The following is a 13,993-nucleotide window of genomic DNA, read 5'->3' as shown; positions in this document are numbered from 1 at the left end:
AACAGACTCCGAATATGGTGGTGGTTTGAGCTAGATGCATGAGGCATTCAATTTCGGAAATCGTTAGGGATCCAATATTCCGAAGTCCACAGTGTCAAGAGGGCACTGATAAAACCAAATGTGAGGCATTACCCCTCACCATTGTCAACGCTGTGGCCAGCGGCCTTCACTTAACGACCGAGAGCGGTGGTGTTTGCGTACAGTTGTCAGTGGTAACAGACCAGCAATACTGTGGGAAATACCAGCTGAATTCGGATTGGGCTATGGCAGCAGACGACTGAAGCGAGTGTCTTTGCTAACAGTAGGAGGTAGCCTGCAGCGCTTCCTCTAGGCTCGTGACCGTGTGGGTTGAGCCCTAGACGACTGGATAACCATGGCCTGGTTCAGATGAGTCCCGATTTCAGTTGGTAAGAGCTGATGATGGGGTACGAATGTGGCGCAGAAGCCATGGACCTAAGTTGTCGACAAGACACTGTACAACCTGTCGATGGTTCCATAATGTTGTTGGCTGTGTTTACACGGAATGGACTGGGTCCTCTGGTCCAACGGAACCGATCATTCGTAGGAAATGGTTACGTTAGGCTACTTGGAGGCAGTTTGCAACCACTCATAGATATTATGTTCCCGAACAAAAGTGGAATTTTTATGGATGTTAACTCACCATGTCACCTGCCCACAATTGCTCGCGACTGGTTTGACGAACCTTCTGGATAGTTAGAGCGAATGATTTGTCCACCCATCGAACATTTGTGGGACGTAATCGAGAGGTCAGTGCGTGCACAAAATCCTGCACCGGCAGCACTTTCGCATTTGTGGTAGTATACAGAAGTAGTATGGCTCAATATTTCTGCAGGGGACTTCCATGACTTTTCGAGTCCATGCCACTTCGAGTTTCTGCACTAAACAAGCGTAGAAAGGACGTCCGACACGATATTAGGAGGTGTACATAAGGTTTGTCACCTCAGTCTGTGCCATCGTAGGTTAGAGTTGTATTGGTATATAAAATAAATAAAGTTATTTTTTTTAAATTGTGAAACATAAAATTCCGCAGTGTCATGCCCCCCATGAACCATGGACCTTGCCGCTGGTGGGGAGGCTTGCGTGCCTCAGCGATACAGATGGCCGTACCGTAGGTGCAACCACAACGGAGGGGTATCTGTTGAGAGGCCAGACAAACGTGTGGTTCCTGAAGAGGGGCAGCAGCCTTTTCAGTAGTTGCAGGGGCAACAGTCTGGATGATTGACTGATCTGGCCTTGTAACATTAACCAAAACGGCCTTGCTGTGCTGGTACTGCGAACGGCTGAAAGCAAGGGGAAACTACAGCCGTAATTTTTCCCGAGGACATGCAGCTCTACTGTATGATTAAATGATGATGGCGTCCTCTTGGGTAAAATATTCCGGAGGTAAAATAGTCCCCCATTCGGATCTCCGGGCGGGGACTACTCAGGAGGACGTCGTTATCAGGAGAAAGAAAACTGGCGTTCTACGGATCGGAGCGTGGAATGTCAGATCCCTTAATCGGGCAGGTAGGTTAGAAAATTTAAAAAGGGAAATGGATAGGTTAAAGTTAGATATAGTGGGAATTAGTGAAGTTCGGTGGCAGGAGGAACAAGACTTTTGGTCAGGTGATTACAGGGTTATAAATACAAAATCAAATAGGGGTAATGCAGGAGTAGGTTTAATAATGAATAAAAAAATAGGAGTGCGGGTTAGCTACTACAAACAGCATAGTGAACGCATTATTGTGGCCAAGATAGACACAAAGCCCATGCCTACTACAGTAGTACAAGTTTATATGCCAACTACCTCTGCAGATGATGAAGAAATAGATGAAATGTATGACGAGATAAAAGAAATTATTCAGGTAGTGAAAGGAGACGAAAATTTAATAGTCATGGGTGACTGGAATTCGTCAGTAGGAAAAGGGAGAGAAGGAAACATAGTAGGTGAATATGGATTGGGGGGAAGGAATGAAAGAGGAAGCCGCCTTGTAGAATTTTGCACAGAGCATAACTTAATCATAGCCAACACTTGGTTCAAGAATCATAAAAGAAGGTTGTATACGTGGAAGAATCCTGGAGATACTAGTAGGTATCAGATAGATTATATAATGGTAAGACAGAGATTTAGGAACCAGGTTTTAAATTGTAAGACATTTCCTGGGGCAGATGTGGATTCTGACCACAATCTATTGGTTATGAACTGCAGATTGAAACTGAAGAAACTGCAAAAAGGTGGGAATTTAAGGAGATGGGACCTGGATAAACTGAAAGAACCAGAGGTTGTAGAGAGTTTCAGGGAGAGCATAAGGGAACAATTGACAGGAATGGGGGAAAGAAATACAGTAGAAGAAGAATGGGTAGCTCTGAGAGATGAAGTAGTGAAGGCAGCAGAGGATCAAGTAGGTAAAAAGACGAAGGCTAATAGAAATCCTTGGGTAACAGAAGAAATATTGAATTTAATTGATGAAAGGAGAAAATACAAAAATGCAGTAAATGAAGCAGGCAAAAAGGAATACAGACGTCTCAAAAATGATATCGACAGGAAGTGCAAAATGGCTAAGCAGGGATGGCTAGAGGACAAATGTAAGGATGTAGAGGCTTGTCTCACTAGGGGTAAGATAGATACTGCCTACAGGAAAATTAAAGAGACCTTTGGAGAGAAGAGAACCACTTGTATGAATATCAAGAGCTTAGATGGCAACCCAGTTCTAAGCAAAGAAGGGAAGGCAGAAAGGTGGAAGGAGTATATAGAGGGTTTATACAAGGGCGATGTACTTGAGGACAATATTATGGAAATGGAAGAGGATGTAGATGAAGACGAAATGGGAGATACGATACTGCGTGAAGAGTTTGACAGAGCACTGAAAGACCTGAGTCGAAACAAGGCCCCCGGAGTAGACAACATTCCAGTAGAACTACTGACGGCCTTGGGAGAGCCAGTCCTGACAAAACTCTACCATCTGGTGAGCAAGATGTATGAAACAGGCGAAATACCCTCAGACTTCAAGAAGAATGTAATAATTCCAATCCCAAAGAAAGCAGGTGTTGACAGATGTGAAAATTACCGAACTATCAGTTTAATAAGTCACAGCTGCAAAATACTAACGCGAATTCTTTACAGACGAATGGAAAAACTGGTAGAAGCCGACCTCGGGGAAGATCAGTTTGGATTCCGTAGAAATGTTGGAACACGTGAGGCAATACTGACCTTACGACTTATCTTGGAAGAAAGATTAAGAAAAGGCAAACCTACGTTTCTAGCATTTGTAGACTTAGAGAAAGCTTTTGACAATGTTAACTGGAATACTCTCTTTCAAATTCTGAAGGTGGCAGGGGTAAAATACAGGGAGCGAAAGGCTATTTACAGTTTGTACAGAAACCAGATGGCAGTTATAAGAGTCGAGGGGTATGAAAGGGAAGCAGTGGTTGGGAAAGGAGTAAGACAGGGTTGTAGCCTCTCCCCGATGTTATTCAATCTGTATATTGAGCAAGCAGTAAAGGAAACAAAAGAAAAATTCGGAGTAGGTATTAAAATTCATGGAGAAGAAGTAAAAACTTTGAGGTTCGCCGATGACATTGTAATTCTGTCAGAGACAGCAAAGGACTTGGAAGAGCAGTTGAACGGAATGGACAGTGTCTTGAAAGGAGGATATAAGATGAACATCAACAAAAGCAAAACGAGGATAATGGAATGTAGTCAAATTAAGTCGGGTGATGCTGAGGGAATTAGATTAGGAAATGAGACACTTAAAGTAGTAAAGGAGTTTTGCTATTTAGGGAGTAAAATAACCGATGATGGTCGAAGTAGAGAGGATATAAAATGTAGACTGGCAATGGCAAGGAAAGCGTTTCTCAAGAAGAGGAATTTGTTAACATCGAGTATAGATTTAAGTGTCAGGAAGTCGTTTCTGAAAGTATTTGTATGGAGTGTAGCCATGTATGGAAGTGAAACATGGACGATAACTAGTTTGGACAAGAAGAGAATAGAAGCTTTCGAAATGTGGTGCTACAGAAGAATGCTGAAGATAAGGTGGGTAGATCACGTAACTAATGAGGAGGTATTGAATAGGATTGGGGAGAAGAGAAGTTTGTGGCACAACTTGACTAGAAGAAGGGCTCGGTTGGTAGGACATGTTTTGAGGCATCAAGGGATCACAAATTTAGCATTGGAGGGCAGTGTGGAGGGTAAAAATCGTAGAGGGAGACCAAGAGATGAATACACTAAGCAGATTCAGAAGGATGTAGGTTGCAGTAGATACTGGGAGATGAAGAAGCTTGCACAGGATAGAGTAGCATGGAGAGCTGCATCAAACCAGTCTCAGGACTGAAGACCACAACAACAACAACATCATTTTTTGGGATTAAGCTGAAGAACTTTTAACGGCACAAAAGTAAAAATAACGTAGTACAGGATGGTTGTAATTAAAGTTTCGCTACTTGACAGGGCCCCGCTTGGAAAACAAGTGAACTTAGGTAAATGGATTTTTGTAGACACTTTTCAAAGGACATGAGGAAGTGAAGTAACGAATAAAGTATTGAGAGAATTTCCACATGATAGGGTAACATTTGTTGCTTCCGTACCATGTTTACGTTCCAGGTTACAAAGATTACTCAATGTGTTAACAACCTGCATTTGACGTTTGTACTGATACCATTTCACAATTTTTCGCTTCATTCCTCCAACGGAGACCATGGAACGTTCAGCTGTCGTGACACAGTTCGTGCACAGCTTGAAAGTCACGCATTTCGTCCGGCGTTCTCAGCCATGGAAATTGTGGAATGCTGCCCTCTAGGAAGCTGTTTTCTCGGATAGCTAGTCAACATACAAACAAATCATATTAATGGAGTTCGTTACAGCAATTGAATTGGCAATACTTACCTTGCTTATTTACAAGCAACTGGCGATATTCAAATAATCAGTGTCTTTCGAAATGTACAATTTCCATGCAAGTAACCGATAACAGATCACATGAGTCACTGCTGTCATTTACATCTCCGCCCGTCTTCTAGTGCCTCTCTTCTAGTGCGCCCGAGACTAGGCTGCGCGTCGCTTTTATTTTCTTCGTGTAGAGGCCTCTACTGTGGTAGTGAGGTCCTAGTCAGCGTGCTATTGGCTTATGCTGTCTCGTAGCCTTCTATGCTCTATCGTTCTTGATCTTCGGGCCGGCGCTTGTCGTTACGCCGGAAGAGCCATAGTAGCTTCCTCAACAATTTGTAGCGCAATTGGCCGTCGGTCTCTTCCCCGAGCAATTCCCAAATCTCCAGTTAACGAATTTCCCAATTACGTTCTTCAACCGTGGTATGGAAAGAAGACGTCTCCGTATTACTTTAACCGTCGATACTATTTTGACAAATTTATTTATTTAGCGTATGGCGCTACGCACATGGTTTACATTATTACATTATGAAATTGTATGATAAAATACACTATAAAATACATAAGTGAAGGAGACATATTCAGATAAAATATAATACATAAACACAATAAAAAGTGACAACACAGCAGATATTTAGCGATACACAAGTCTTCAAATTCTGACGTCCAAATTGGCGATCCATTCGAGGCAGGGCGGTGTGGCGTTGAAGAAGTGAGCCCGACTACCCTGGTAGGCTCTTAATTCACAGTCCTGGGCGATGTGCTGTATTGTTTGATTAGGTGTCCCACAGTCACAGCTAGGGCTGCGGAGCTTTCCCCACTTGTGTAGGTTGTGTGCACATAGTCCATGTCCTGTTCGGATTCTGTTTAGGCTTTTCCATAGCTGTCGTGGAAGTTCAAAGCCCGTAGGTTTCTCTGATGGACAGATAAGTTCACGGTTGTCAGGGGAGGCACTATCACTCCAGCTCTCGTGCCATTTAGTATCCATGCTGAAGTTGGCAGCTGGCCAGTCTTAAAGGGGAGAGTTCTGGAGCGGAGTCGTGTTCTTTCCAAAACTGGGACGTCTTCATGGATAGGAAGTAGGGGGTTATTAATTATTTTTGTGTATTCCTTCGTCAGAGCTTCCTGTCTTCGCAGAGAGGGAGGAGCTATATGACTAAGTGTTGGAAGCCAATATAGTGGGGTAGTCTTTATGCATCCAGTTATGGTTCTCATAGCAGCGTTGAGCTGGGTGTCCACCTTGTTTATATGCTTGCTGGTTAACCACGCTAGTGCACAGTACTCGGCTGCAGAGTACACTAAGGCGAGTGCAGAGGTTCGTAGTCTGTCTGATGCTGCTCTCCAGTTCGTGCTACATAGCCTCTGAATGAGGCTGTTCTGTGAGCTTATTGTATTGGATACATTTTCCAGGTGTCTTTTGAAGGATAATGTCCTATCTAAAGTGACCCCCAGGTACTTTGGATATGGCTGATATCGCAGTTGACTGTTATTCATATGAACCTTCGGCTCATATCCCGCCATTCTGTTGTTCAAATGAAAACAGCTGACTTCAGTCTTGGTGGGATTTGGTATTAGCCTCCATTTGGTGAAATGCTCATGCATTTTGTTTAGGTCAGTTGTGAGGATGTTTTCAGTGGCTTCAAACTGCTTCCTTTGGATAGCTAGGGCCATATCATCAGCATAGCTGAACTTCCTTGAGATGGTTCCAGGCCGGTCAGAAATGTAAAGATTAAAGAGCATTGGTGCTAAAACTGATCATTAAGGCAGTCCATTGTTCAGTTTCCTCTGTTTACTTATGTCACTACCCTGTACCACCTGGAAGTATCTATCTGAAAGCATGTTGTTGATAAGTCTCAGCGTCATACGCCAGGGGATTACTTTTATCAGTTTGTGTAAAAGTCCTTCCTTCCATACAGTGCCATAGGCAGCTGTTAGGTCTATGAAAGCTACCGCAGTCTTTCTTTCTTTATTTTTTTTTAAAAAGCCTGTTTCAATACATGTCGTTAGACTTAGAACCTGGTCTGTGCAGCTCGTATTGGGTCTGAAACCTGCCTGCTCTGGTGGGATGACTTCTAGGATTCGTGGGCACAGCCTGTTGTGGAGTATCCATTCCAGAAGTTTGTAGCAGCAGCAGAGAAGAGCGATAGGGCGGTAACTTTCGGCTTTATCTGATGGTTTGTTTGGTTTCAGCACAGCAATTATTTTACTAATTTTAAAAGCTTTTGGCAGGCAGTCCGATGTTAGTATGCATGAGTAAAACTTGGTCAGCCATTTCTTCGTTTCCTTCCCACATCGAGTCAGGAATTTAGGGTGCATTCCATCTTAACCAGGCGCCTTACCAGTTTAACAAAACAGCTTTACAACTGAAGTCCTGCTCACCTTGTCCAGAACCATTTTGCCTGTCTGGGAAGTACAAGTATCGGCGCCTAGCGGAAATTTATGACACTAACTCTGCTAACAACGGAAACCCTGCAGGGCACAGTCTGAACATCATTTCTACATAGTTTGGTACCCATGCGGTAAACAGTTTGCAGTCTGCACTGGCTCAACTACCGAAAGTTTAATTATAAGCACCCTCATGTGTTCTCTACACGTTTAATTCAAAGCTGTTGTGTAAATCACCGGCTAATATAGTGCTCTTTGAAAATTCTGCTGCTTCCTAACAATATCCGTAATCAGTGTTGTGTTAAATTAAAGGGTAATGCAACTTTGCTAATAAAATTCATTTTGCTACTGCGTGAAATAAGACAAGCAGTTTCACTGTTTGACAGTGGTGTGCTTAATTATTACCACCACTGCACTCGGATACCAGCTTGGTTTATGTGCAACAGTATTTGAGGAAACTGGAGTACTGAATTCAAACTAAGTGAGAAATCTTAGTAAAGACAACAGTATAGAGAATAGTATGAACCAGTGTGTTGTCGTGCATTGTGCTTAAGCAGGTGCTGAAGACTCGTCCTCCTAACTAATTTCCGAAGTGAACTATGGTAACAGACAGCATGCCCGGTTGGCCGTGCGGTCTAACGCACGGCTTTCCGGGCGGGAAGGAACGCCGGTCCCAGGCACGAATCCGCCCAACGGATTTGTGTCGAGGTCCGGTGTGCCGGCCAGTCTGTGGATGGTTTTTAGGCGGTTTTCCATCTGCCTCGACGAATGCGGGCTGGTTCCCCTTATTCCGCCTCAGCTACATTATGTCGGCGATTGTTGCGCAAACAAGTTCTCCACGTACGCGTACACCACCATTACTCTACCACGCAAACACAGGGGTTACACTCGTTCGGTGTGAGACGTCACCTGTGTGTGTGTTTGGGTGGTGGGAGGGGGGGGGGGGTTTCCACCGGGGGCCGAACCGCACAATAACACTGGGTTCGGTGTGGGGCGGCGGATGGGTGTAGTGGACTGCGGTAGTCGTCGAGGGGTTGTGGACCACTGCGGCTGTGGCGGGGACGGAGCCTCTCCGCCGTTTCTAGGTCTCCGGTTAACATAAGATAACATGGTAACAGACAACACATTCTAACGATCCTTCCCGGCACGTTGAGGCTGCAAGGAGAACTGGTGACCAGACCTTGGTCACTGCGTTTCGACGACCAGACAAGAACGAACGCACTATCACAGGCTTAGTAGCTTACTTGGTGCACCTGTTGACCGCAATATGCTAAAGTTGGGATTCTTGTCGCTGTTAGGAATCCTGTCTTCCCTGTCAGAAATTTTCAATAATCGTAGCAGTATCAAAAACTTTTTCAAAAGTGCTGATGGTATCATTCTACATTTATTAGCTTCGGAAACTATTTTATTTTAGACAGTGACTGAAAAAAATTACAAAACAGTGCTGTAAACTTAGGGAGGTTGTAAACTTCAGCCAACCAGTTACAAATAAAGGTTTTGTGGAACTCTTGACCTAGGTTTCGACAATCTTAAAACTGACTTCTTCAGATGGAGTAATGAATCTTAAAAATTACATTAATGGTTACGAAAATATTTTAAAAAGAGCAAAGTAACAACTGTAGCCAAAAGATTGTATAATAAGAGTACTCACTTGTTATACCAAATGACGATTAAGTACAATGAATAAGCCAGACTTCTGTTGTCGTATGAGACATCCATCTTAAGAACACAAATAATTCCAGGTGATGGCTCTGAGCACTATGGGACTTAACATCTGAGGTCATCAGTCTCCTAGAACTACTTAAAAAAATGGTTCAAATGGCTCTGAGCACTATGAGACTTAACAGCTATGGTCATCAATCCCCTAGAACGTAGAACTACTTAAACCTAACTAACCTAAGGACATCACACACATCCATGCCCGAGGCAGGATTCGAGCCTGCGACCATAGCAGTCGCGCGGTTCCGGACTGCGCGCCTAGAACCGCGAGACCACCGCGGCCGGCAACTACTTAAACCTAACTAACCTAAGGACATCACACACATCCATGCCCGAGGTAGGATTCGAACCTGCGACCGTAGCGGTCGCGCGGTTCCAGACTGAGGCGCCTAGAACCGCTCGGCCACACCAGCCATTCCAAGTGATACTTTAAGATGCAGCACTATAGTGTTACAAGTGTACACATTCAATGGCAAGTGTAGTGGCCATTAATATAAGGCTCTTGTCGACGTAAAAGTTGTCTTGTATGCAACAGAACACAATGATGGCTTCTGGATTATAGCAGTATGTATAATACAAATAGTGCAAGTCAGCTGCGTAAATGTACAGACTCTAGCGCTAAGGAAAGCCATCTGCAAATGGCGCTAAATGTGTGCACATAAGAAACGTGCCCAGATAACAGCGGGTAGATTATGTAATTAGAATAGAAAAATAAAAGAAAATCTTGTCTTTCATAAGGTCTTTGTTAATCTATAATGATATAAAATCAAACGAATATAAAAGTGCGTAAAGACAAGGAAGCTGGAAACGTTCTTTTAACAGCGTAAGCTGGCAACGACGTTTCATGGTGTATGTCGTAAAACTGTTTTTCAAAGTAGTAAATACTGTAAGGGAGGGGAGACACTAAATTTATTACATAGGATTGATAAAATTCAGAAACTTCCGTTTAGCGTGAAATAAGTTTGCAAATATTAGCTATAACAGAGCAAAATTGCAACAATATTTCGCCGTGTGTGTAGTTAATAGTACTACTAAAAGTAATAAATACTGTAAATAATTCGGGCCAGGAAGTACCAAGAATTACATTTCCTAAAAACTAATTGCTATAATGGAGACACTTCTGTGCAGAGAAGTGTACAAATAGTAGCTTATAATGGAGCAACACTGCAGCGACTTTTGCAGTACATCTGGAACAATAGAATAAAAAGTATTAAATACTGTAAGGAAGGAGGGAGGTGATATCGCAAACTATAATTAGCTGAAAGATAATTGCAAAAATTTGAGCAGCTTCTCCTTAGCATAAGAGCAGTTTAAAAGCGCCAGATGAAGGAGAACAGCCGTAGCTGTTGTTATATGGGACGTCCGTCTTCACATGCAGGGTCATTCTTACTAACGTTCAAAAATCCCTTAAGCGACGTAGGTGATTCTGAGACAAGTAATTTGATATAAGACATATGGAGCCGCAAATGTTGGGAAGCACCCCAAAAGTGGATGAAAAAGATTGAACACGTGACACCACCAGACGATATACCTCGCATCACCCATAGCGGTTGGATTTATCGGTCCTGCCTTCGTTGGTAGCGAGTAGTGCCACATCACTGCCGGCCGTTGTGGCCGAGCGATTCTAGGCGCTTCAGTCAGGAACCGCGCTGTTGCTAAGGTCACAGGTTCGAATCCTGCCTCGGGCATGGATGTGTGTGCTGTCCTTAGGTTAGTTAGGTTTAAGAAGTTCTAAATCTAGGGTACTGATGACCTCAGATTTTAAGGCCCATAGTGCTCACAAGGGAACCTCCCCATCGCACCCCCCTCAGATTTAGTTATAAGTTGGCACAGTGGATAGGCCTTGAAAAACTGAACACAGATCAATCAAGAAAACAGAAAGAAGTTGTGTGGAACTATGGGAAAAATAAGCAAAATACACAAACTGAGTAGTCCATGTGCAAGATATGCAACATCAAGGATAGTGTGAGCTCAGGAGCTCCGTGGTCACGTGATAAGCGTGAGCAGCTTCCCTCGAGTAAAAAATTTATTTTTTTATTTTCAGCACATGTTCAGATTTGCTTGGACTTATGCAGGATTTGACGGCCTACACACGGAAAAATTTGAAAACGTTAAAAACATATGTTTTGACAGAGCACAGGGAAAACTATGCTACTGTGAAACTTGCATTCATTTGTTGCAGTTTATGTGACAAACTCTTATGTTTTCATCACTTTTTTGCGAGTGATTATCACATCCACAAGAAAACCTAAATCGGACAAGGTAGAAGAATCTTTTTACCCATTCGCCAAGTGTACAAGTTAGGTGGGTCGACAACATATTCCTGTAATGTGACGCACATGCCATCAACAGTGTCGTATAGAATATATCAGATGTGTTTTCTTGTGGAGGAATCGGTTGACCTATGGTCTTACAATCAAATGTTTTCGGTTCCCATTGGAGAGGCACTACCTTTCGTCTACTAATCGCACCGTTTTGCGGTGCGGTCGCAAAAAACAGACACTAAACTTATTATAGTGAACAGAGACGTCAATGAAGGAACGGACAGGTCATAGCTTTGCGAAAATAAAGTAAACTTTCCACGCGAGGGAAGACTTGAACCAAGGACCTCTCGTTCCGCAGCTGCTCACGCTAACCACGGGACCACGGCGCTCCTGAGCTCACGCTATCCTTGATGTTGCATATCTTCCGCATGGACTACTCAGTTTGTATATTTTGCTTATTTTTTTCATAGTTCCACACAACGTCTTCCTGTTTTCCCGATTGATGTGTGTTCAGTTTTTCAAGGCCTATCCACTGTGCCAACTTATAACTAAATCTGAGGGGGGGTGCGATGGGGAGGTTCCCTTGTCGGGGCCATTTGAACGATTTGAACACATCACTCCAGTGTAATACTATGTTTTGGTTTTTGCGTTAAATACGACTGTTGTGCGTTCACAGCCAGACTATGGATGCACAATATACGAGTCAGCGTGCTCATCTCACTTGGAAGATTATTTACTCTGTATACCAGAAGGGGATTCGGCTAGTCACAGGTGGTTACAAGACCAGACCATACTCTCTCTCTGTGCTGAGGCTGGAGAACAGTCACTCACCATCTGGTTGCAGTCGCTCATGGTGCATCAGGCATGTAATCTTCTCGCAGCTCCGACTTCGCATGCATACCATATTGTTGTTCGTCCACATCTGGAATGCCTTGTCTCCAATCGTCCACGAGCGACAATGTCGTTGGTGTCTGCGTGCAGCGTGTGCTCGAGACACTCTGTGTGGAACACGTACAGCCCCAAATCCAGGGTTTAGCTGCCTGCCACCATTGTTACTTAAGAGGTTCAGGGTAATTTTAGATTTAGTGCAGTACAGGAGATATTGCACTCCTGCATATGTTTCTAATAATTTATTTTCCGCCCTTTTCACAATTTTACAGCTGTCATTATGGATGGGTCGAAACAGGATGACTGCTAAATAAAATTTACATACGCTCTCTGACACTCAGAAAATGACTGTGTTAAATGTTGGCCCTGAATTTGCTAATTTTCTTTAATTTATAATACAAATGCTGTACCAGAACTATTATAGTAGCTACACAACAAATGATTACTGAATAAAAAGCATTTTACGTAATCTGTTAAATATGTTTGAAATCACAATGTAGTACTTTCATAAAATACTTCACTCGCACTAAACCTGTGAACTTATACTGATATTATTCTCGTAAATGCACTCTGACAGTCACTGTGCCTGAATCTGAATATGAACTTCATGATGAGAAATTTGTGGCTTACCTGTGCGCAATGAACCGCTCGTCTGCTTTGTAACTTTTTTTTTTTTAATAATCATTTGACTGTCAAAATTAAGTTTCTCTCGCAGTATTCGGCACACTACTCGCTACGTGCAATGCGAGTGTGCAGTCAATTAAAATCATGAATGCAAATGAAAAGTCGGGTACTAATCTCACCTACAAAGAAATAACTGAATCGACACTTTAAGTTTTAACTGAGTTTCATTAACTCATAAAACAATACAATTTCCACATTTCTCATACAAGAACTAATTTTAAAAACGTCTCTTTAGCATTTATCACTGCAATGAGAGAAAGAACCATATAACTTCGTTATAAAAAAAAACCTTAAGGGAAATCTAAACCATAAGCACTGTTATAACAACAAGCAAACCAAATAATTACAAAAATATAAAAAATCACGTTACCTTTAAATGTTGCTTTCTCTCATTCATACAAAATTATAATGCTTCTGCTTAATATCTCTCTTTAAAAACCATATTACAAAAATTGTTCCAAATAATGCTGCCACCACTCCAAGGCAGGCCAGCTTCCGTCCATTGGAAACCAAGTGAATCACCACACAGCTGCTACTAGCTCATTCCGACTCTACTCTGGCAACGTAAAGTTAACCTGTCTGACCAACATCTCTATTCTCAAACATAGTTCCAAAGTATTTAATTATAAAGGCAAAGTTAAAGAGATATCATGATATACAAGGCTCCAGAACATTTATCAAATTTACAAAATGACTCGTAATTGTGGCCCAGGACACAGTCAGAATTAGCACAACAAATGGTACTGCCGCCTTTCACCAGCCTGCCCTCCTCCATCTACAACAGCTAGGGAAGGGGTGTCTTTCTGCTGGGTACCAGGATCCATGGGTTCTGTGGAGAGCAAAAGGGTGGATGTAACAACCAAGAAGCGTGTCATGATCCTCAGTTATATCAGTGTGCTATCCCCCCGATGACATCATCTCGCTGTTGAGGTACAGTGTCATGTGCCAAACGAAAGGCAAATAGCTGGAAGTGACTGATAAAAAGCTGCTCTAGTAAAGCCCCCTACTGAGCCATAGCGTACTTTTTTGAGCCACGAAGACAGGATGAGGACCTCGTCACCTGTCTTCACATACGCCACAGCCCAATGATGCATGGTTTCTTGCTCCAGAGAGAGGAATATCTAATGTGTGGGGCTTGTGGCATACAGATCACTGTGCGCCATATTTCACTAGA

The sequence above is a fragment of the Schistocerca cancellata genome, chromosome 7 (genome assembly GCF_023864275.1).
Source record: "Schistocerca cancellata isolate TAMUIC-IGC-003103 chromosome 7, iqSchCanc2.1, whole genome shotgun sequence".
Taxonomy (NCBI): Eukaryota; Metazoa; Arthropoda; class Insecta; order Orthoptera; family Acrididae; genus Schistocerca; species Schistocerca cancellata.
Note: the sequence above shows the minus strand (reverse complement) of the source record.